The sequence below is a fragment of the Ovis canadensis genome, chromosome 19, assembly GCF_042477335.2.
Source record: "Ovis canadensis isolate MfBH-ARS-UI-01 breed Bighorn chromosome 19, ARS-UI_OviCan_v2, whole genome shotgun sequence".
In the NCBI taxonomy this organism is placed as follows: Eukaryota; Metazoa; Chordata; class Mammalia; order Artiodactyla; family Bovidae; genus Ovis; species Ovis canadensis.
Genome location: NC_091263.1, coordinates 17,617,791 through 17,642,884, shown reverse-complemented (window position 1 = coordinate 17,642,884; position 25,094 = coordinate 17,617,791). Strand labels below are relative to the sequence as shown.

General features: G+C 42.2%; 1 protein-coding gene and 1 pseudogene across 1 annotated transcript in view; both read right to left on the bottom strand.

Moving 5' to 3' along the window:
* Positions 1–25,094, bottom strand: part of LOC138424409 (transcription factor SOX-9-like) — an 844,838-nt gene that overhangs the window by 747,547 nt on the left and 72,197 nt on the right. The window lies entirely within an intron of this gene.
* The window catches only part of LOC138424589 (small ribosomal subunit protein uS2-like), a 60,150-nt pseudogene continuing 38,740 nt past the window's right edge, over positions 3,685–25,094 (bottom strand).

The window sequence follows — 25,094 nt, the reverse complement described above, 5'->3', positions numbered from 1 at the left end:
TGAAAAGAAAAAAAATTGAGACCAAAAAATGCAGCCACACTCTCAAGAAAATTATGAAGCTAGAAAAGGACCATTTCAAATTCTATCATCTTCACGTACAAACAGCATTTTCATTCATCAAATACTAAGCAAATACAGAGTCCCTAGCTGGTCCCACTGTTTGCAGCGTCTCACCTTTCACACCGAGCAGCAGAACCTGACTTCTTTTGAAAAGCTGCAGTGCTTACATTAAATTCTTTTCTTTCCCTTTCTGCCCATGCATAATAGCCACTTGACTCCACAGAAAGGAAAATTCGACAACCAGGGCATTACTGAAAATTCTTCAAAAACAGGCAGGACCAAAATAGCACAGAGGAGAAGCATAGCATTCTTTGGTCTATAATACAAACCTATAAGAAGCGTGGAATGGAGAAAATAGTCTTTATCATCACCTGTGCAATAACGAACCAGGAGAGTTTTCGAGGAAGAAGATGTCATTTAAATAGAAGCCGTAAAACAAGTGAGCTGGCAAGACAGCTATACGTTAAAGGAATTCTTCCCCTGCTCTTTCTTCTAAAGCACTGTTGAGGCATGCCAGAGATTAAAATTATTCTTCATGGATAAAAAAAGGGTTTTAATTACATAGTCTTATAAAGATGAATTAACCAATATAAGTTAATTGAGTACCAATTATGTGCTCTGCTTTCTACTACATCTTTACAAAGTAATAGAGGAAGTGTTGTTCGATTTCAGAAAGCTACAGTCTGATTAGAGTCATCAGACACCTTGGTGTCAAAAGCGAAATTTCAGGGTCAAACAGCAAAATGTAAGTTGTCTCCAGTAGTACATGATGTAACATGGTTGTGTAATCAGACATGGTATGAACTTAAGGGGACAGGATGGCACCATGAACTTGGCAGACTGAAATGGGCCTTGACATGAGGTTACAATTTCTTGCATCTTTGCAGCCGAAGAAAGAACAGAAGAACCGGAGAAGTCACAGGTATGGAGGCTGAAGGCAGAAAGGCTCGAATCCTCCAGTGAAGCAGACAAGAGCAGCGGGCTCGGCAGCTCCCTGAGGCCAGTTCACAGCCGCTCAGGTCTAGGCCCAGGACTTTTTATATATTAGGATGATTATATCTACGGTCACATTATACATCTATGGGAACATCTGCCTAATACCCTTCTTCTCAGGCTCGTGGCAATGGACAAGTTTACCCACCTCTTCTCCTTTTTTTTTCTTTTCTTTTTGCTGCTTACAATGGACCCTCCCAGTCATTTTTAAGTGTACATGTCAGTGGTATTAAGTACATTCATATTATTGCACAAACACCACCACCATTCATCTCCAGATTCCTTTCATCTTGCAAAACTGAAATTTTGTTCCCATTCAGCAATAACTCTCACCCCCCTCCACCCAGCCACTGGCAACCCCCATTCCACTTTCTTTCTCCATAACAACAAAACGTCTACCATTTCTCCCCTGTGCCCCAGCCTCTAGGAACCACCATTCTACTCTCTGTTACTGTGACTTTGGCCTTTCTTTCCTTTTTTCAGTAAAACTTTACTTATAAGATCATGCAATGTTTGTCTTTCTCTGCTGGTTTATTTCACTGGGTATAATGTCCTCCAGGTTCATCCATGTTGTCACTAATGGAACAATTTTCTTCTGCTGCTAAGTCACTTCAGTCGTGTCCAACTCTGTGCGACCCCACAGACGGCAGCCCACCAGGCTCCCCCGTCTATGGGATTCTCCAGGCAAGAACACTGGAGTAGGTTGCCATTTCCTTCTCCAAATTTTCTTCTAAGACTACAATATCCCACTGTGTGTGTGTCTGTGTGTGATACCATATTGTCTTTATATGTTCATCCATCGACTGACAGATTGTTTCCATATCTTGGCTACTGTCAACAGTGCTGCAATAGACATGTGAGAGCAGACATTTCTTTGAGGTAGTGATTTTATTTCCTCTGGATATAGACCCAGAAGTAGAATTGCTAGATTGTATGGCAGTTCTTTTAATTTAAAAGACACTTACTGCGTGAAATGAAAGTTATGACCAACCTAGATAGCATATTCAAAATCAGAGACATTACTTTGCCAACTAAGGTCCATCTAGTCAAGGCTATGGTTTTTCCAGTGGTCATGTATGGATGTGAGAGTTGGACTGTGAAGAAGGCAGAGAGCCGAAGAATTGATGCTTTTGAACTGCGGTGTTGGAGAAGATTGAGAATCCCTTGGACTGCAAGGAGATCCAACCAGTCCATTCTAAAGGAGATCAGTCCTGGGATTTCTTTGGAAGGAATGATGCTAAAGCTGAAGCTCCAGTACTTTGACCACCTCATGCGAAGAGCTAACTCATTGGAAAAGACTCTGATGCTAGGAGGGATTGGGGACAGGAGGAGAAGGGGACGACTGAGGACGAGATGGCTGGATGGCATCACAGACTCGATGCATGTGAGTCTGAGTGAACTCCGGGAGTTGGTGATGGACAGGGAGGCCTGGCGTGCTGCGATTCATGGGGTCACAAAGAATCGGACATGACTGAGCGACTGAACTGATCTGATCTGATGGCAGTTCTTTTAAAAAAATTCTTTTTTGCAGAACCTCCATACTGTTTCTCATTGGTAACCAATTCACACTGCTTGTACCAATTCACATTCTCATCAACACTGCAAAAGGGATTCTTTTTTCTATCCTTGCCAAGACTTGTTATTTCTAGTCTTTTTGATAGATGCCATCCTAAAAGGTGTGATTTGTATTTCCTTGATGAGTAATGGTGTTGAGCACCTTTTTTTGTGTCTGTTAGCCAACTGTATCTCTTCTTTGGGAAAAGTCTAATCACATCCTTTGCCTATTTTTTTTATTGAGTTTTGGTTTTTGTTTGTTTTTGCTATTTAGGTGTAAGAGTAATATTCACATTTTATCAGATATATGGTTTCAAACCCATTCCATAGGTTGCCTTTTCATCTTGACTGATTCTTTTGCTATGTAGAAACATTCCCATTTTATGTAGTCCCACTTGTTTATTTTTGCTTTTGTTGCCTGTGTTTGGGATGTTACATCTAAACAAATCATTGCCAAGACCAATGTCGAGGAGATTGTCCCCAATGTTTTCTTCCAAGTGTTTTATAAATTCAGAGCCTACATTTAAGTCTTTTAATCCATTTTGAGTTGACTTTTGTGTATGGTGTGAAATGAAGGTCCAATTTTATTTTTTTACCTGTGGATATTCAGCTTTCCAACACTATTTATTGAAGAGATTATTTTTCATATTGTACACTCCTGATAATTTTGTTGAAAGTCAGTTGACTGTATCTGCATGGGTATACATCTGGGCTCTTGATTCTGTTTCCATGATCTATGTGTCTGTTTTTGTGACAGTACCATACTGTCTTGATTACTACAGACCTCTAATACAGTTTGAAATCAGGACATGTGATACTCCAGCTTTGTTCTTAATCAAGATTGCTTTAGCTATTTGGAGTATTTTTGTGGTTCTGTATAAATCTTAAAACCATTTTCCTATTTCTGTGAAAAATGCAATTAGAATTTTCATAGAGGTTGAGTTGAATCTGCAAATCACTCTGGGTAGTATGGACATTTTAACAATATTAATTCTTCCAAACCATGAGTATGTGATAGCTTTTTCTTTCTTTGTGCTTTCTTGTTGTGTGTGTGTGTGTGGTTTTTTTTTTTTTCTGTCAACATTTTGCTTTCTTCAGGCACAGAGAGCACTGCCTGCCTTCAGACCAATCTGCTACCTCAGACTGAGTACACCTCAGAGCTGGAGCGGTGCATTAACTCTGAAACTCCTCATCGGTCACTGCCTTCTCAGCTGCCGTCTGCTCTTCCCTTTCAATCTCTTCAGGATCTCTGTAGAAGCAGAGATCAGGCATGACCTTCCGTGGGTGCTCATGAGAGATGGTGCCACACATGTGCAGAACTTCCCAGGCGAGCACCCACCACATCAGCCCCACTGAGGGCATTCCCTTGTTGTTGCACGGGGTGGCAATGTCCAGGGAGTGCCGAGGAAAATCGGAGTTACACAGTAGTAGGTAGGCAGGCTAACATGGAGGTTTCTGTGAGAGGCTGGTGGACAGCCCTGGGATCAGTAACTACCAGAAGTCTTGGCTCCTGGTAGGCTGTCTTGAATCTGGTTAGTGAAGGTTCTGGGAGTGAAGCAGCCAGCAAAAGGAGTAGCTCCAGCGGCAGCAGCATCCTGGAGGATATGACACGGCATCAGCTGGACCTTCAGCAGCAAAAATGGCACAAACTGCCAACAGAAGCTTCCCCCAGGTTCTCTTCAGATTCATGATGGAGATGCCACCATGCTCCCTTTTGTAGACACACTGTTCCCTTTGGGAGTCAAGGTAGGTGCCACATAAGTGGGTTCCTGCTGCAAGGAATCTGAGGACATCCTGTTCCTTCATTTGCAAGACATCAAGGACTCCTCCCCTTTAAGTTACGAGGGGAATCCAGAATAATTCTGTATGGACCCCTGTCTGGGTAGCATGGAAAGGTGGGAATGACTATTACTTTAGCTAATTAATAATGTCTTTTCAGCAGCACATCAAAAGATCATATATCATAATCAAATGGGATTTATCCCTGGGATGCAAGGATGTTTCAACATATACAAATGAATAAATGTTGATACAATACATTAACAAAGTGAAGGATAAAAATCACATAATCGTAATCGGTGCAGAGAAAGTGTTTGGCAAAATTGAGCATCATTTTGTAGTAAAAATTCTCAATGAGTTAGATAAAAAGGGATTGTACCACAGCTTAATAAAAGAAATGTAATGATAGGCCCACGTGTAACACACTCGATGGTGAAAAGCTCAAAGCTTTCCCTTTAAGATCATAACTTGATCTCAGGGTGCCTGCTCTCTTTATTTCTATTCTCTATGGTAGAGAAAGTCGTAGACAGAACAATTAGGCAAGAAAAATAAATAAAAAGGTATTCATTTCAGAAAGGAAGAATTACAATTGTCTCTTGGCTGTAGAATACATGATCTCATATATAGAAAACCCTGAAGACACCACTAAATATTGGTTAAAACTAATAAACTCAGTCAAGTTGCAGGATGCAAAATCAACATATAGAAATCAGTTGTGTTTCTATACACTGAAAACAAGCTATCTGAAAAAGAAATTAAGAAAGCAATCCCATTTATAGTAATATCAAATAGAATTAAATATTTAGGAATAAATTTAACCAAGTAGGTGAAAGAGATAGGAGAAAGAAGCAACTCTGCTAACCACACAAACACATCTCTTCTTGTCTTGAATACGTACATGAACCTTGGACTTTGCTGGCAGCAATCTTATGATGAAGAGAAAACAAGCAAGAATATGAAAAGCCCATATAGGGAAGACAGAATGAGAAGACAGAAGGCCACTAACGCTGTCTTTGAAATAAAGGTTCAACCCTAACTCCAGATTTTTGCTGTAATAGAAAGTAAGCGCGAAGCCTCCATTAGTTTATATTACTGTCACCTGCAGCCAAAAGCATTCCTAACTAACTCACCTGCCTCCATAACACCAAGTCTATAAGGATGCCTCAGGAAAAGCTATGTTCTTCATGCCTTGACCCTCAGGCTACTGATGACTGTTCAAATTCCTTCCTGGGATTTTTAAAACTGAATCTAGAAAGGAAAATCAGTCCTCTCACATGGCTTAAGTCTTACAAATGTTAAAGCTGGGTCACCAACAGCAGTGATTTTTGCACTGAGTCGTGTCTACAGTCAGAAACGTAACTGTCAATGTGCAAAGAAAGGAAGCATGGAGGTAAGTTCCGGTGGGCCCCAGTTCCCTGGTGCCAGCAGCTCCCGAGCCCAGGTGCATGGCTGCCCTTCCGACAGTTTGCGGGGCTAACCATTCCTCGAAAGTGAAAGTGAGAGTCATTCAGTCGTATCCAACTTTTGGGGACCCCATGGACTGTAGTCTGCCAGGTTCCTCTGTCCATGGGATTCTCCAGGCAGGAATGCTGAAGTGGGTTGTCATTCCCTTCTCCAGGGAATCTTCCCGACCCCAGGATCAAACCCAGATCTCCTGCATTGCAGGCAGATTCTTTACTGTCTGAGCCACTCTTTAAGTTCCATAAATCCCTCCTTTGACTAAATTAGTTTTAAGTTAGTCCCAGAATGCAAGCTATGTATTTCAAATTCTTCCCAGAAGAACTTTCTTATAAGTTTTCCATTATGCTAATATGAGAAATAAGTACAAATTTTCCACAGTTTTCCATAAGAAAAAGGTAGAGCTCATCTTTTCCCTTAAATCAGCCTGGGAAATGCCATGATTATTTTGCATTCAAATTCTAGCTCTAATCTTAGCAGTGTAGTGACCTTGGGTAAGTTATATAACCTCTCTGGGCCTCATTTTACTTATCTATAAAGTAAGGATGACATGGACTTCCCTAGGGGACCAGTGGCTAAGACTCCATACTCCCAATGCAAGGGACCTGGGTTTGATCCCTGGTTGGGAAGTTAGATCCCACGTGCTCCAACCAAGAATTTGCATGTTGCAACTAAAAAAAAAAAAAATCCTGTATACTGCAACTAAGACCCACCCAGTCCTGCCAAATAAATAAATAATGAATATTTTAAAAGTTGTTCATTGAAACAAATAAGGATAATAAACTGTAACTAACTCAGAGTGTTTCTGAGAATTAAACAAATCAACACCTATAAAACTTTAGAATGATATAAAGTAACAAACGTGAACTAATACTCTTGGGCCTACATCAAAATCCTGAAAATAATGAGATACATGATCCATGAAAAATAATAAGTGACCTTTCAGCTATAGGTCCAACAAATCAATCTTTTAAGATTCTACTGTTTTTGTAGCACTTCACAGTGCTTAAGTAGCTTATGACTCTAATCAGAGGCTTCCCTGGTGGCCCAGATGGTAAAGAATCTGCTTGCAATGTGGGAGACCTGGGTTCAATCCCTGGGTCAGGAAGATCCAACTGTAATCAACCTGTGCTGTGCTATGCTTAGTCGCTCAGTTGTTACCAACTCTTTGTGATCCCATGGAGCCCGCCAGGCTCCTCTGTCCATGAGGATTCTCCAGGTAAGAGTACTGGAGTGGGTTGCCTTGGCCTCCTCCAGGGTATCTTCCCCAATCCAGGGATCAAACCCAGGTCTCCCACATTGCAGGCGGTTTCTTTACCACCTGAGCCACCAAGGATGCCATGCTGCTGCTGCTAAGTTGCTTCAGTCGTGTCTGACTCCGTGTGACCCCATAGACGGCAGCCCACCAGGCTCCCCTGTCCCTGGGATTCTCCAGGCAGGAATACTGGAGTGGGGTGCCATTTCCATAGAGGCAAGGAAATCAAAGATTCAGGAAATTTGTATCATCTGTCCACTAGGGTATAATTAGAACTTGAACCCAAGGTTGTATGAATTACAAGACTCAACTTCTTTCATAATACCATACAGCCACAGAATAAGGAAACATTCAATCTTTTGGTTCTGGGTAGTAAACTAAGATGATTACAGTAGACAAATAAGGCCTAAGATGATAATTTAAAACAAAAATTAAGCCCAGACAAAATGACCCTTGAAGAATCTCTTAACTCATCTATAAATTTCTTGCACTTATTTCCTTGAAAGCACAAAAGCCAAGAATTGATTCTTTTAGGTTTCATTTTGCTTTGTGTTTTAAAAATCTTTGAAGGAGGGCATACATGGAACCCCACGGGGCAAAGGGGCATCTTTTGTAAGTTCTTCTTCTGCTCAGTTGGTACAGCTGAATTTGTACCAGAATAACATGTAATATTACTTCATGGCGACCACTGCTTACGACAGCACTGACTTCACTGAAGAGGGTGGCTGCCCACTCAGGATACAATCATTCAGCTTCCCTCCAACCTTCAGGAAGGACGAAACAGCCAGCTCAAGCTCAAAGACAGAACAAAAGAGAAAAGTACAAATGTTCAAATATTTCTGTTTCCACAAAAGTTAAGTAATTACATATTTGCCTTCTCACCCAATGGACTGCCTTCACACACTTTTATATTTGAATAAATTTTGAGATTCTAGCTAATACTGCCTATAGAACACATAGGTTTTTTAATCCCCACTCTGGCTCAAAATCCCACAAATCATAACAGGAGAAAAAGATTTAAGGCAAACAAAACCAAAGAAGAGAAGAACAATAATTAAATTTTGAAAGCTGGAGAGGAACAGAAATGAGCAGACCAGAGGAAATGTTTCAGCAGTGAGGAAACCTTCTCCAAGAGGATTTATCATGAGCTCCCAAATGACTCAGGATGGGGGACAATGGTTATGAATGAAAGACGTTGGTAGGCAGAGAACAAGGAAATGGCTGAAATCCAAAAAACAACCAGATCACCCAGGCTCCCTCCATCAAATCCTTTATGCTGTCACCTTATCTCATATACCAAGGGCATTTTCTTGGCAGGAGTAACAAGAGCTCCAGGCCTGCCCACCTCTTGGAGCCCGAAATGTTCACAGAACACAGCTATGCAGTCTTAACCCTACCAAAGTGAAAGTCGGCCAGTCGTGTCCAACTTCTTACTACCCCATGGACTATAGGCCACCAGGCTCCTCTGTCCATGGGATTTTTCAGGCAAGAATACTGAAGCGGGTTGCCATTCACTTCTCCAGGGGATCTTTCTGACCCAGGGATCAAACCCAGATCTCCCACACTGAGGGCAGATTTTATACCATCTGAGCCACCAGGGAAGTCCAGACGCCATCAAACCTGGGCTTTATCCTCCCATTTAATTGGATCTTTATTTTCTCACTGCAGCATCCCCTGGAAACATTTTATTCTTCACTGCCCTGCACAGCTGGTCCGCAGACACTCATTTCAGTCTTATAGCTGATGTAGAATTTTCTGTCTTTTGGTACCTAGCAACTTGGGTGAAACAGAATTTAATATCCTATCACACTTACATAATCAAATATTATAAGGCTAAATACTGGTTCTTAGAAACATCGTGACACACCTGTAATAGGGGAAGTGTCTGACTTGGGGTGAAGGAAAGAGCTAAATCCTTATTTTCCAAGGGAGAACATCAATAGGCAATGAAAGTGTTACTCACTCAGTCACGCCTGGCTCTTTGTGACCCTATGGACTGTAGCCCTCTAGGCTCCTCTGTCCATGGGATTCTCCAGGCAAGAATACTGGAGTGGGTTGTCATTTCCTTCTCCAGAGGATCTTTCCACCCCAGAGGGCAAACCTGAGTCTCCTGCATTGCAGGAAGATTCTTTATTGTCTAAGCCACCAGTGAAGTCCAAATATATATTTATTTGGCTGCAACAGGTCTTGGTTGCAGTATGTGGGATCTAGTTCCCTGACCAGGGGTCAAACTCAGGCCCCCTGCATTGGGAGCTCGGAATCTCAGCCACTGGACCAACAGGAAATCCCTCAATCGATAATACCCAAAACTAAAAAATACATCAAGAGATGGGAGTGTATACCGAAAGATGAATGGATAAAGATGTGCTACACACACACACACACACACAATGGAATACTATTCAGCCATAAAAAGAAAGCACGAACGCCATTTGCAGCAACATAGACGGACCTATGATCATGTTACATGAAGCAAGTTAGAGAAAGACCAATACCGTATGATGCCGCTTACATGTGGGATCTGGAATGCGACACCAACCCATCGGTGCCAAGAAACAGATGCACAGGCACAGAGAGCAGGGCTGTGGTCGCCAGCACGGAGGAGAGTGGGGAAGGGAAGGACTGGGAGTTTGGGATTAGCAGATGCAAACTGTTATGTATAGGATGGATAAACAACAAGGTCCTACTCTATAGCACAGGGAACTAAATTCAACATTCTGTGATAAGCCATAACAGAAAAGAATATTTTGAAAAGAAGGCGCATATATATATATATATATATATATATATATATATATATGTATGTATATGTATATATATATATGCGCATCTTTGCATGCATGCTAAGTTGCTTCAGTTCTATCTGAAATAAGCACAATGTTGAAAATCAACTCTACTTCAGTGGTATTTTAAAAAAGAAATGGGAGTACAAACTTGATTTTTGGAAATATAGAGGTAAAACAGAAGAAACAGCTCCAAAAGATGGACGCAGTTGCTCTGGGGTCTGGGAATGGAGTGGAGAGGGCTACTGTTTGCACAATGAGTTCTATACAACTGAGTGACTTTAAAATTACATGTAACCTTGAAAAAATAAAAAATCAGACAAAAATAAAATACATAGGGAGGAATCTGTTCCCTCTCCTAAACTGCTAACTCCATGTTCAGTTTTGCTTTCACTTTACAAGGGTAAGTCACGTCATGATGTCAGAGTTCAGTTCAGTTCAGTTCAGTTCAGTTCAGTTCAGTCACTCAGTCATATCCGACTCTTTGCGACCCCATGAATCGCAGCACGCCAGGCCTCCCTGTCCACCACCAACTCCCGGAGTTCACTCAAACTCATGTCCATTGAGTCAGTGATGCCATCCAGCCATCTCATCCTCTGTCGTCCCCTTCTCCTCCTGTCGCCAATCCTGCCCAGCATCAGAGTCTTTTCCAATGAGTCAACTCTTCCCATGAGATGGCCAATGTATTGGAGTTTCAGCTTCAGCATCAGTCCTTCCAATGAACACCCAGGACTGATCTCCTTTAGAATGGACTGGCTGGATCTCCTTGCAGTCCAAGGGACTCAAGAGTCTTCTCCAACACCACAGTTCAAAAGCATCAATTCTTCGGCGCTCAGTTTTCTTTACAGTCCAACTCTCACATCCATACATGACCACTGGAAAAACCATAGCCTTGACTAGATGGACCTTTGTTGGCAAAGTGATATCTCTGCTTTTCAATATGCTATCTAGGTTGGTCATAACTTTTCTTCCAAGGAATAAGCATCTTTTAATTTCATGGCTACAGTCACCATCTGCAGTGATTTTGGAGCCCCCCAGAATAAAGTCTGCCACTGTTTCCGCTGTTTCCCCATCTATTTCCCATGAAGTGATGGGACCGGATGCCATGATCTTCGTTTTCTGAATGTTGAGCTTTAAGCCAACTTTTTCACTCTCCTCTTTCACTTTCATCAAAAGGCTCTTTAGTTCCTCTTCACTTTCTGCCATAAGGGTGGTGTCCTCTGCACATCTGAGGTTATTGATATTTCTCCCGGCAATCTTAACTCCAGCTTGTGCTTCTTCCAGCCCAGCGTTTTTCATGATGTACTCTGCATAAGTTAAACAAGCATTTCTGCTTTATGACTATGCCAAAGCCTTTGACTATGCGCATCACAATAAACTGTGGAAAATTCTGAAAGAGATGGGAATACCAGACCACCTGACCTGCCTCTTGAGAAACCTATATGCAGGTCACGAAGCAACAGTTAGAACTGGACATGGAAAAACAGACTGCTTCCAAATAGGAAAAGGAGTACGTCAAGGCTGTTTATTGTCACCCTGCTTATTTAACTTATATGCGGAGATGTCAGAGTGGTTAACCACAAATGCACATTTTAAACAAGTTTGAGAAATCCACACAGAAACATTATAAACTAGGAGATGACACGTCAGTCCATGAAGTCTTTCCCAAATGGATTCTTTCACACAGTGAGATCCTCTAATAGATCTAAACAGATTCAACCAATTTGTGGTTTATACACTGCTTTATAGCAATATATTCATCGAAGGTAGAAAAGGAGGTGTTTGAACTGCGGCTCCCACACTATCACACTGGAGAGGATGAAATTATGTGAGATAACCACCTTAAGAAACTTGAAACAGTCACTGCTTATACTTCAATCAATATACACTTTTCAGTATTTTTTTGAATGAGGCGATCAATCCATTATGACACCCCTTAAAGCTTATGAGTTAAAATGAGTACTTTGTGAATGGTTTCTCACCTTTAGAGCAGTTCTGAAACACAGATTCACAAGCATTTCAGAAGTGTGATCAAACTCCCTGAGGACTATGGCAAATAAAGGGCTTTAGTGAAGCTGACTGTTGAAACCTGTGTTCACTGTCAACATTCAGCTATTTCCCCCACATCCACAGAGACTGTCCTCAGATCACGCCTTGTTTGATAACTTCCACCGCCCAGGATGTGCTGGAGTTGTTCCAAACACTCAGATTTGTTTTTCATTACATCACAGTGGTTTTGGCTTCCTGTGTTTAACTGTTTAATGCATCATAGTTTTCAAATGATATTTTTTTCCACCACAAAGGAACACGTGTCTACAAGTTCACTGCATGCACTCAACAAGATTTCCCATGTACATTTTCATAGATTTATGGAGATGCCTGGAACTATTGAAATCTCTGGATATATGTCAACCATGGACACCAAATTTCTACTATGAACTCAGCTTAAAATTCAGAACTGCACACAGACTAGTTTACAGAAAGTTCTAAATCCTGTCATCCAATTTTATTCTTTTTATACTTCTAAGAAGGTAAATCATGTAATATTTACATCTAGTTTTCATAAAATTATATCCAGCCTCAGATAGTGATTGAAATAGAAATTATCATTTTTAAATTTAACTTAATTAACCTTTTTCAGATAGTGCCAGTATGGATTAGCACGACAGCACATTCACTGTCATGTACCAATGGCTCTATTCAGATACACTGTGTGGGTGCTCAGTCGGCCAGTCGTGTCCAACTCTGTGACCCCATGGAACATGGCCCACCAGGCTCTTCTGTACATGGAATTTTTCAGACAAGAATACTACAGTGGGTTGCCATTTCCTACCCTAGGGGAATCTCCCCAACCCCAGGGATCAAACTCACATCTCTTGCATTGGAAGGTGGATTTTTAACCACTGTGCCACCTGGAAAGCCCCCATTCAGATATATTACAATTTTATCTCCATATCAGTGAATTCTAAACACTAACAACAGAAATAGTTTTCTAAGGCTTTTGCATTATCCCATACATGTTTGAGACTGTACAAGAAACATACCATTTTTTTTCCTTATATCTTTATCCAAGTGTACTGCGCTGTCCCACACATACATATAGGCTTATAAAATCATTCTCCTAATCAGTGATGAAAATTAATAAAATCAATTAATATAACACTGTGAATCAATTACACTTCAATAAAAAATAAATGAATAACAACAAAAAAAGAAAAGGAGCAAAATCAAATCAAATCAACAATGAATGATACGTCCTCATCATCAACAACACTGAACCCAGGCACTGGCCCCACGTTTCCAGCATAAGCCTGAAGCCACGTGTGTCAGTCGTGTGTGACTCTGTGCAAGCCCATGGACTGTAGCCCTCCAGGCTCCTCTGTCCATGGAATTCTCTAGGCAAGAATACTGGAGTGGGTTGCCATGCCCTTCTCCAGAGGAGCGTCCCAATCCAGGGATCGAATCCTGGTCTCCTGCCTCGCAGGCAGATTCTTTACCGTTTGAGCTACAGGGAAGTCCCAGTACCATAAATGATCTCCTTGGAGCTAAAAGAAGATAGCAACATTGGCCATGAACTTAGCTTCCGAGGAAGGGGTGCAATGTAACCAGAATTTGAGGAAGTGCTAAAATGCGTCACCAGCATCTCTCAAGTACAAGGCTCTAGTGAGAAAGTGAGTAAGGAAGTCCCAAGAAAGACAGGAAACCCCACTTGGAATCAAGTCATCCCTCCTTCCATCCACAGCATTCGGGCCATAGATCCTTAATCAGGAAACACACTCCAGGTGCCATCAATGAACCTGGGGACAATGAGCTTCTCGAACAGCCAGCGGGGCAAGGATGCAGTGCGCGGTCCCTCTTCCATAAGTCCCAAGCCTAGAGCATCGCTGCACCTCCCTTCTCACACACAGGAGGCCTATACCCTCCAAATGAGGAGAAGCCTTGGAAACCCAAAGGGCAAGGAAGGCAAGGATGACTCATGAACAGGATCCCTCAGGTGCATAAATCAAGTGATAGAAATGATATGATAACACAAACAGATGCCCCAAAGGCACCTGATAAAATTTAGCAGTCATTCTCAATTAAAATACTTTTCAAATTGTAATAGTTGCTACTTCTTAATACTGAGAGTTTAAAGAAACCTGATTGAAAGGAAGATTGGGAAAAAAAGAAAGATGAAGGTTAGAAGTGTTAGGCAGTTCAGAATAAGAAAATGAAGTAAGTGGCAAACATGTTTTGGAGGTTGTTGGCAACACATATCAAAAGGCCTTTTGCTAAACATTTCCATGTCTAAGATTTTATCCTCTGAGATACGCCACCAGAGGTGTGCACATACATCTAAGGGCCTATCCAAATGGCAGATGAGACAGGTGTGAACACAGAACAAAAGCAACTGTAAGGGAATGTATGTGTGTGTGCCAGCTACGTGTTAGCAGTGAGCAGCCATTAAAAATGCCACCCAATGCAAAAGAAATTGACTGCAAACGGGCAGAGTATATTTCAGTGATGGAAAAGTTCTATATCTTGACTGTGGTGGTAGTTATACAACTGTGTACATTAAACACACCGATAAGCTATACATTCTTAAATGAGTGAATTTCATTGTATATAAATTATAACTTTATAAAGCTGATTTTTCAAAAGGACTCTAGGTATAGATAGGGCTTCCCATTAGAGTGACAAGTGGAAAGTTGCACGGAAAATTTTGTAGATGCAGGCAAAGGTGAAGAATTGGAGTAATTAATGAAATCAACCTACTGTATTAGGTTTGATTATAATAGAACCTACCCACTGCTGGAGCTTTAAAAATTGCCATTAATAAATAATCTGTTGCTTCAAAATAAATGTCACCCAAACTACATAAGGATATGAATTAATGATTACTATACTTTAAGTAAAATAAACTGAATAATACTATGCTGTTTATTCTGGTTAAAAAAAAAATCCATCTGTGCACAGACATGCATAAAACAATGTGCCTAACTTTTCACTTTCATGCCTTGGAGAAGGAAATGGCAACCCACTCCAATGTTCTTGCCTGGAGAATCCCAGGGACGGGGGAGCCTGGTGGGCTGCTGTCTATGGGGTCGCACAGAGTCAGACATGACTGAAGTGACTTAGCAGCAGCAGCAGCAGTATAAAATTATAAGCAATTTCCAACCTTTATATTACATAGGTATTGTCCAATATTTATCTAGAATAAACACATATTCCTCCTAAATTTTAAAGAAATAATAAATTTGAAGTGTTTTGGAAGTGTCCCAGTAGGGGATCTGTCCCAAGCTCAAGAGGCACGCTAGAATCTGGTCAAGTGTCAATGAAAAGGCTTCCTCCAAGTGACACAACTGATACAGGGGCAAAAATCAGATTGTATTGAGGACCAAGTGCTTGGAAATTCTTGATAAACCAGGAGGGAATCATCGGAAAAGACACAAATACAGAATAACAGCTAGATCACGTTGCCAGCAAAGAAAGACTGTTACAGTAACGATCAAAAAGGGAGTGGGAAGCAACCTGAAAGTACACCACCAGATAAACGGATAAAGATGTGGTACACATACACAATGGAATATTACCCAGACATAAACAAAGAATGGAACAATGCCATTTGCAGCAACATGGATGCAGCTAGAGATGATCACACTACGCGAAGTAAGTGAGGCAGAAAGACAAGCATCACATAAGTGATCAAATAATTGAGCTTATTTAGACAAAGGAAACAGACTCACAGAAACAAATTTATGGCTACCAAAGGGGAAAGTGGAGGGAGGGATAAATTAGTGAGTTGGGATTAATGTATACACACCACTAGAGATAATCAGCAAGAAAGAAGTACATCAAGGCTGTATATTGTCATCCTCTATATACGTCAAGGCTGTATATTGCCCCATATATTTAACTTATATGCAGACTACATCATGAAAAATGCTGAGGTGGATGAAGCGCAAGCTGGAATCTAGACTGCTGGGAGAAATATCAGTAACCTCAGATATGTAGATGACACCACCCTTATGGGAGAAAGTGAAGAAGAACTAAAGAGCCTCTTGATGAAAGTGAAAGAGGAGTGTGAAAAAGTTGACTTAAAGCTCAACATTCAGAAAACTAAGATCATGGCATCCGGTCCCATCACCTCATGGCAAATAGATGGGGAAACAATGGAAACAGTGACAGACTTTATTTTGGGCTCCAAAATCCCTGCAGATGGTAACTGCAGCCATGAAATTAAAAGATGCTTGCCTCTTGAAAGAAAAGTTATGACCAACCGAGACAGCATATTAAAAATCAGAGACATTGCTTTGTTAACAAAGGTCCATCTAATCAAGGCTATGGTTTTTCCAGTAGTCATGTATGGATGTGAAATTGGACTATAAAGAAAGCTGAGCACCAAAGAATTGATGCTTTTGAACCGTGGTGTTGAAGAAGACTCTTGAGAGTCCCTTGGACAGCAAGGAGATCCAACCAGTCCATCACAAAGTAAATCAGACCTGAATATTCCTTGGAAGGACTGATGCTGAAGCTGAAACTCTAATACAAAGGACTCATTTGAAAAGACCCTGGGATGCTAGGAAAGACTGAAGGCAGGAGGAGGAGATGACAGAGGATGAGATGGTTGGATGGCATCACCAACTCAATGGACATGAGTTTTTGCAAGCTTCAAGAGTTGGTGATGGACAGGGAAGCCTGGCATGCTGCAGTCCATGGGGTCACAAAGAGACAGACACAACTGAGCAACTGAACTGAACTGAACTGCCCCATACAGAGAACACTGTACTCTGTAACAGCCTATTCATTTTTAAATGGGTGACTTTTATTGTATATAAATGATAACTCTATAAAGCTGATTTTTCAAAAGAAGTCTAGGTATAGATAGGGTGACAAGTAGAAAGTTGCATGGAAGATTGTGTAGATGCAGGCAAAGGTGAAGAATTGGAGTAATTAATGAAATCAACCTACTGCATTAGGTTTGATTATAATAGAACCTACCCATTGCTACAGCTTAAAAAATTAACATTAATAAAGATCTGTTGTTTCAAAATAAGTGTTACCCAAACCACCTAAGGATATGAATTAATGATTACTATATTTTTAGTAAAATAAGCTAAATAACACTATGCTGTTTATTCTGGTAAAAAAAAAATCCACATCCATCTATGCACAGATATGCATAAAATGACCTTAAATTTTTAACAGGCAGAAGTTTTAATGGACAAAGGAATCTGAAAAAAAAACAGATATATCTATACATATAACTGACTCACTTGGTGTATATCTGAGACTAACACAACACTGTAAATCAGTTATACTCTAATAAAAAATTAAATGTAAAGAAAGAGGGTGTGATGGTCATCCCAGATTCAACAGTTTCCAAAAACCAGCAGGAAGGATGGCTTGGCAGACCATCTCACACCTTAGCCTATTGACCAGGGCCACCTCACTGGTCCAAACATGCTCAGCACAGACAAGATGGTGAAGGGCAAGGCCCCCAGAGGCAGGCACCAGACGCAGGGCAGTGGTGGTGTCTTCTGCACTCACGCATCCGGCTGCAGGCCTTGGCAGAACTACAGCTAGAAACCTAGTGGTAGGGGCCCGAACAAGGGCATATCCAAATGATCCTTGATCACCTTCAGAAAGCAAAGCACGGCCGTCCACGGTGAAGTTCAACACTCACACATCATGAGCCAGAACCCTACAGATTATAAGCCTTACCTATTGGGAGAAGAAAAAGATGCTTCCAGTGGGCATGCCTCTCTGTGCACAGAGAACAAGGCACTCCAGGCAGAGGAGACACGTAAGAAAGTGCGTTCTTAGAGGCTAGACAGTGCAGTGTGAGAAAAAATAAAGAGAGAGGTTTAAACAAAAGGTGCAAACTGCTCCCAAAGGCCTCTTGTCCAGAAAACAGACTGGATTGTTCAGAAAGGCTCCTAGGAATTTTATGAAGATCTAAAGGGTAAGACATTTACTGACTCAGCAAAAAATATATGTATACTTTAAAACTTCCTAGTCCCCAGTTCATCTCTTGTTCATGAGTTCTAAGAATAGCGTTCCAAGAATAGAGGTGAAACTCTTGAGATCAAAAAACTGGAGCCAAAAGTCTAACACGATTTCAAACAAGTGAGTTATATTTTTTAGTTTATAAACAGGAAGTGATCGGTTTTTTTTTGCATGCTGATGTACAGTTATCAGCTTCACAGGTGGCCCAGTGGTAAAAAATCTGCCTGTCAAGCAGGAGACGCGGGTTTGACCCCTAGGTTGGAAAGGTCCCCTGGAGGAGGACAGGGCAACCCTCTCCAGTATTCTTGCCTGGAGAATCGCATGGACAGAGGAGCCTCACCAACCACAGTGCATGGGGTCGCAAGAAGACACAACCAGGTGACAGAGTACACAGGCATGCGTGTCAAAAGCAAGTTTCAGCTTGTGTCAGTAAGTTAACCTTTTTCTACATATTCCTCCCTCCATTCAATGCTGAAGTCCTCATATATTTGCACTGCCCATCAGAGTGCTTTCTTTTGCAATGATCTAGGACAGACATAGAGGAAAACAACAGAATGGGAAAGACTAGAGATCTCTTCAAGACAATTAGAGACACCAAGGGAACATTTCATGCAAAGATGGGCTCGATAAAGGACAGAAATGGTCTGGACCTAACAGAAGCAGAAGATATTAAGAAGAGGCGGCAAGAATACACAGAAGAACTGTACAAAACAGATCTTCACGACCCAGATAATCACGATGGTGTGATCACTCACCTGGAGCCAGACATCCTGGAAAGTGAAATCAAGTGGGCCTTAGGAAGCATCACTACAAACAAAGCTAGTGGAGGTGATGGAATTCCAGTTGAGCTATTTCAAATCCTGTAAGATGATGCTGTGAAAGTGCTGCACTTAATATGCCAGCAAATTTGGAAAACTCAGCAGTGGCCACAGGACTAGAAAAGATCACTTTTCATTCCAATCCCAAAGAAAGGCAATGCCAAAGAATGCTCAAACTACCACACAACTGCACTCATCTCACACGCTAGTAAAGGAATGCTCAAAATTCTCCAACCCAGGCTTCAGCAGTACATGAACCATGAACTTCCAGATGTTCAAGCTGGTTTTAGTCAAGGCAGAGGAACCAGAGATCAAATTGCCAACATCTGCTGGATCATGGAAAAAGCAAGAGAGTTCCAGAAAAACATCTATTTCTGCTTTATTGACTATGCCAAAGCCTTTGACTGTGTGGATCACAATAAACTGTGGAAAATTCTGAAAGAGATGGGAATATCAGAACACCTGACTGCCTCTTGAGAAACCTATATGCAGGTCAGGAAGCAACAGTTAGAACTGGACATGGAACAAAAGAGCGGTTCCAAATAGGAAAAGGAGTACGTCAAGGCTGTATATTGTCACCCTGCTTATTTAACTTCTATGCAGAGTATATCATGAGAAATGTTGGGCTGGAAGAAGCACAAGCTGGAATCAAGATTGCTGGGAGAAATACCAATAACCTCAGATATGCAGATGACACCACTCTTATGGCAGAAAGTGAAGAGGAACTAAAGAGATTCTTGATGAAAGTGAAAGAGGAGAGTGAAAAAGTTGGCTTAAAGCTCAACATTCAGAAAACTAAGCTCATGGCATCCAGTCCCATCACTTCATGGGAAATAGGAAAACAGTGGAAACTGTTAGACTTTATTTTGGGGGGCTCCAAAATCACTGCAGATGGTGATTGCAGCCATGAAATTAAAAGATGCTTATTCCTTGGAAGAAAAGTTATGACTAACCTAGACAGCATATTGAAAAGCAGAGATATCATTTTGCCAACAAAGGTCCATCTAGTCAAGGCTATGGTTTTCCCAGTGGTTGTGAGATGTTCCAGTGTTATGGATGTGAGAGTTGGACTGTGAAGAAGGCTGAGCGCTGAAGAATTGACGCTTTTGAACTGTGGTGTTGGAGAAGACTCTTGAGAGTCCCTTGGACTGCAAGGAGATCCAACCAGTCCATCCTAATGGAGATCAGCCCTGGGTGTTCATTGGAAGGACTGATGCTAAAGCTGAAACTCCAGTACTTTGGCCATCTCATGGGAAGAGTTGACTCATTGGAAAAGACTCTGATGCTGGGAGGGATTGGAGACAGGAGGAAAAGGGGACGACAGAGGATGAGATGGCTGGATGGCATCACGGACTCGACGGACGTGAGTGTGAGTGAACTCCGGGAGTTGGTGATGGACAGGGAGGCCTGGCGTGCTGCGATTCATGGAGTCGCAAAGAGTTGGACACGACTGAGCGACTGAACTGAGCTGAACTGAACTGAACTGAGCAGGACAGACAGGCTTCTCCACCCTGGCACTGTGGCATTTGGGCTCGCTAACTCCTTGTTGTGGGCAATGTTCCTGTCCATCACATGACGTTTACTAGCATCCCAGGCCCTACCTTGTACATTCCACCAGCAGCCTCCAGTCCTGCGGCTATGGCCACCAGAAACGTGCAAGGACGAGGGCAAACCACCCCACCCACATTTAAGAACCACATATTTTGCAGCATTTTGACCACACATGGGATATTTCAAAGTCTGGATATTATAGACTGTCACTGGGGACTTCATAAACCTCAGTGAACTTGCTTAGAATTGAATTTAAAGAGAATAACGACATGCTTTTTAGTTGTCTGCTGTGATTTAACCTAATTTGAGGAAAATGTAAAATTTACCAGAGGGTGTGTTGAAGGGTAAGTCTTTTATCATAAAAATAAGACCATCTCATAAATTTTACAGAAAGTTTCAGTCATTCCTTTGTGTTTCCACAGCTGGCAAGAAAAGTAGGACTAGGCTAGAAGGCAGAAGTATAAAATCCTGTTACCAACACAAACCACTGCACAATTAGCAGATGTAGGTTATGTTAGAATGAGCGTACCTATATATCATCAATGGATTCTCCATTATAAGCACCTAAGAGTGCTCTGTTTGGTGAAAACAGCCACTAAGTGTGAATAAAGGGGTTACTGCCCCAAAATTATTCCATGGAAATATATTTAAATCTTGATTCTCTTGCTCTAATCTCTATCCATCTCTTTTTTTTTTTTAGATAATTTTTTCAGCTCTAACATACACTTTAGACCCTAAGCACCTTCTGAGACTTTTGCCTTCAGACCTTTACATCATTCAGGGGCATTTTTCAAGATGCTAAAAAATTGTATTCCTTCACAAATCACGTTCCCTTGATTTTTATACGCTAAACATCTAATCCTCACCTATCAAAACCTTTCAGTTTAAATTTTTATAATATTCATCATCAGTTATTATTAATTACTATTGATTCAGAGAAACTTTGGGGAAGGCAATGGCACCCCACTCCAGTACTCTTGCCTGGAAAATCCAATGGACGGAGGAGCCTGGTAGGCTGCAGTCCATGAGGTTGCCAAGAGTTGGACACAACTGAGCGACTTCACTTTCACTTTTCACTTTCATGCATTGGAGCAGGAAATGGCAACCCACTCCAGTGTTCTTGCCTAGAGAATCCCAGGGATGGGGAAGCCTGGTGGGCTGCCATCTATGGGGTCGCATAGCGTCGGACACGACTGAAGCAACGCAGCAGCAGCAGCAGCAGAGAAACTTTTAGCTATCTGGGTTACTTGTCAAATTTTTTTCTCTCCCTCTTTCTAAAGCCTGAATTTTTATTTTCCACCCTGTACTCTTCTTTATTGACTTTTTCAAATTTGTTATCTTTTCATTTATTTTAAAAATTTATTGAATTGGAGGGTTTATTTTATTTATTTATAAATTTAACTAATAAAGTAATAAATGTAATTTATTTTAACCGGAGGATAATTACTTTACACTATTGTGATGGCCTCTGCCATACATCACCATGAACCCGCCACAGGCATACTTGCATCCTCCCCTCCTGAAACCCCCCTCCCACCGCCCTCCCAACACCCTCGCTGCAGGTGGCCACAGAGCGCGGCTTATCTTTTAAAGGAAGCATAACTGATTGACAATGTTGTGTCCGTTTTGGCCGCACAACAATGTAAATCAGCTGTATGTATGCATATATGCCCTCCCTTGGGAGGAGTGCCCTCTCACTGCCCCCATCCCGCCCCTCGAGATCGTCGCAGAGCACTCAGCTGAGCCCCGTGCAGAGCACTCAGCTGAGCCCCGTGCTGGCAGCCGCCTCCCCCTAGCTTCTAGTTTACACACGGGCGTGTGTATGTGAGTGCTACTCTCCCAACTCACCCCCCACCCCCATATTCACGAACCTGCTCTCTGTGTCTGCGCCTCTATTCCTGCTCTGCAGGGGAGTTCCGTCACACCCTGTGCTCCTCTTTTTCCACACGCGCCTCTCTCAGAAAACTTCGACACACTCGCAGTAAGAGCACTCCTCGGGCAAACATTTTTTATGGAGTCCATCCTGAGAGCACAGCCCCATACCAGGCGCTGTGGTGCAGGAGGTGAGCAGATATGGAGGTTCTGCCCTGAAGCCTAGAACGTAGGTTCATTCAAAATGTCAGATGCTGGAAATAAGCACAGGGGTACCTTAGTGGAGCCATCCCTATGCTCCACACAGAGCCCCTCCTCTGAGCAGGAACGTCCAGACAGCTCGACACTAGGCAGGACCTTGGCTCCATCATTGACTATGGAGCGCGTTGGGTGTGTTACCACATGTCTCTTAGACTGAGCCTTATTAAACAGCCGGTTTATGGCTACTCTGACCTACAGCAATCATTACAGCAACCTCACATTTAATAAATAATGGGGACATGGTCATATCAACATTTCCAGGATCACTGGAAGGTTCAAATGAATTAATGAAAGTCAAACACTTAAATCATGCAATACAAATTTATTACCATCATGACCATTTTCTGACACTCATGTCCCTCCATGAATTTGAACTTCCTATGGAGAGGCCTCTTTCTCACTCACTTCTGAGTTCACCCATTTCTCTAACTCCTGGACCAGTTCTGGGTGCCCAGTAAATAATTCATACATGTGTGTAGACGAATGAACAAATGAAGTGTAGCTGCAGAGTGAGCCCGAAGATTGGAAGGATTTGCACAAAGCAGATGGCCCAAGAAATCAGCAAGACTCAAACGTGTAGAGAGGACCAGAGACGAGCATGTTAAATGATGTGAGGGAGGGACTTGTACAAAGAATGAGAATTCCATGCAGGCCAGCCAGGGCCCCAGCCCTACAGGATGACCTGTGAGTGGGGAAAAAAAGGCTCCTCTCTGGGCCTCTGTAGACAACAGCCTTCCCTTGCTTAGGATCAAGAGCCTTGGGCAGTTCACACCCTACACAGCCATCCAGAGTGGCCCTGAGGTGGTTCCCTGAGAGGCAGAAGAGGATTTCATCTTCCCAGCAGGGAAGACTCAGGACCTGAGTCTCCCTGGTAAATTCCCTGCTGCCATCAGCAAATACTCTCCTCAAGGTTCCAGGCTTCCTCTCTGCCTCCAGACCCCAGCTAACAGAGCAGTACCCCAGACGGTGTGAATCTCAACTGTGCTGCTTATGTGACCTGGAGTAAGTGAAACCTAACCTCTCTGTGCTTTGGTTCCTTCACCTGGAAAAACGGAATGCTGACACGCACCACACTGCTGCCACAAGGAGCAGGCTGAGATGCAGGCTGTGAGACCCTCAGCCCAGGACAGGCCCCGCAACACCCAGGGAGGGGCTTTGAGTACCGCAGACACGGCTAGACGATGTTCCCTGCATTTCCGATATGAGGCATTTGGAAAGCTAGCTGTTTGAAATGAAAATAGCTCTTTATGCTCCTTGGAGATGGAGAATTGTACATTCTCACACTTTAAATGACCTGTTTTATCAAGTACAGGAAGTTGGTGCTATGTTTTTAGCTAATAGACACTAATATTAGAACATTTTTGAGGAGCAGAAACTAGGAGAAAGCATTTCAATCTTATGTATGTTCACAATGGCACAGCCTCTTATCCTTGAGAAGGATTCCAGAAGATGGTTAGGATTCCTTTGCTCAACTTACAAATGGAGCAACTGAGGCTCAGAAAGACAGAGGCTGGCTGCAGGGCACGCAGAAATAGTAGTAGAGCCGACTGAAGCAAGTCAGGTACTGAGGAATCTGGAGCTCATATAGTAAGTGACAACCAAGAACAAGAATTCAATGTTTCGAACACAGAAGGAGGTGTAGTATGTTGGAAGGACAGGACTCTTGCATGTGAGCAGATTTGAAGCTTTAACTTTATTCCCTGTAAGACTGCTCCTCCTTTGGCTGGGATTAGATGTGACCTACTGCATTCAAGGGCTTTCCACGTGGTGCAGTGGTAAAGAATGCTCCTGCCAAAGCAGGAGATGCAAGAGACGCAAGTTCGATTCCTAGCAACCCATTCCAGTATTCTTGCCTGGAAAATTCAATGGACAGAGGAGCGTGGTGGGCTATAGTCCATGGAATCACAAAAGAGTGGGACACGACTGAGTGAGTGAGCACAGCACACAGCATTCAAATACCATGTTGTGAAGTGTGTGTGGCCTGTGCTCCGTGCTTACAGACCATAATTCTGGAAATATCCACCCACCCTCATGCTCCCCAGTCTCCCAGCACCAGGAGCCCTGATGGTCAGTTTTATATGTCAATTTGTCTGAGCTGCCATACTCAGTCATTGAATCAAACTGTACTGTATTTTGGTGTTGCTGGGGAGGTATTAAGTAGATGTGGTGAGCTTAGAGGGTATCACCCTCGATGTGTATGTGTTAGTCACCCAGTCGTGTCCAACTTTTTGCAACCCCGTGAACTGTAGCCCACCAGCTTCCTTTGTCCAAGGAATTCTCCAGGCAAGAATGCTGGAGTGGGTTGCCATTCCCTTCTCCAGAGGATCTTCCCAACCCAGTGATCAAACTTGGGTCTCCTGCATTGTAGGTGGATTCTTTACCATCTGACCCACCAGGGAAGCCCCATGATGCAGATGGACCTCATCCAATCAGTTGAAGGACTTAGGAGCAGAAATGGGGACTCTCTAGACATCAATTCTGCCTCAAAACTGTAACACAGAAATCCTGCCTGAATTTGCAACCTGCAGGCCTGCTCTATGAATTTCACACTTACCAGCCCCACAACTGCATGACCCAATTCCTTAAAATAAATCATATATCTGTGTATTTATACACGTGTGTGTATATAATCTTTCCCATATGCACAAATGTATGTACTTATAAATGTTACATAAATATTCAGTATAAGCCATTAAAAAGAATACATTTGAGTCAGTTCTA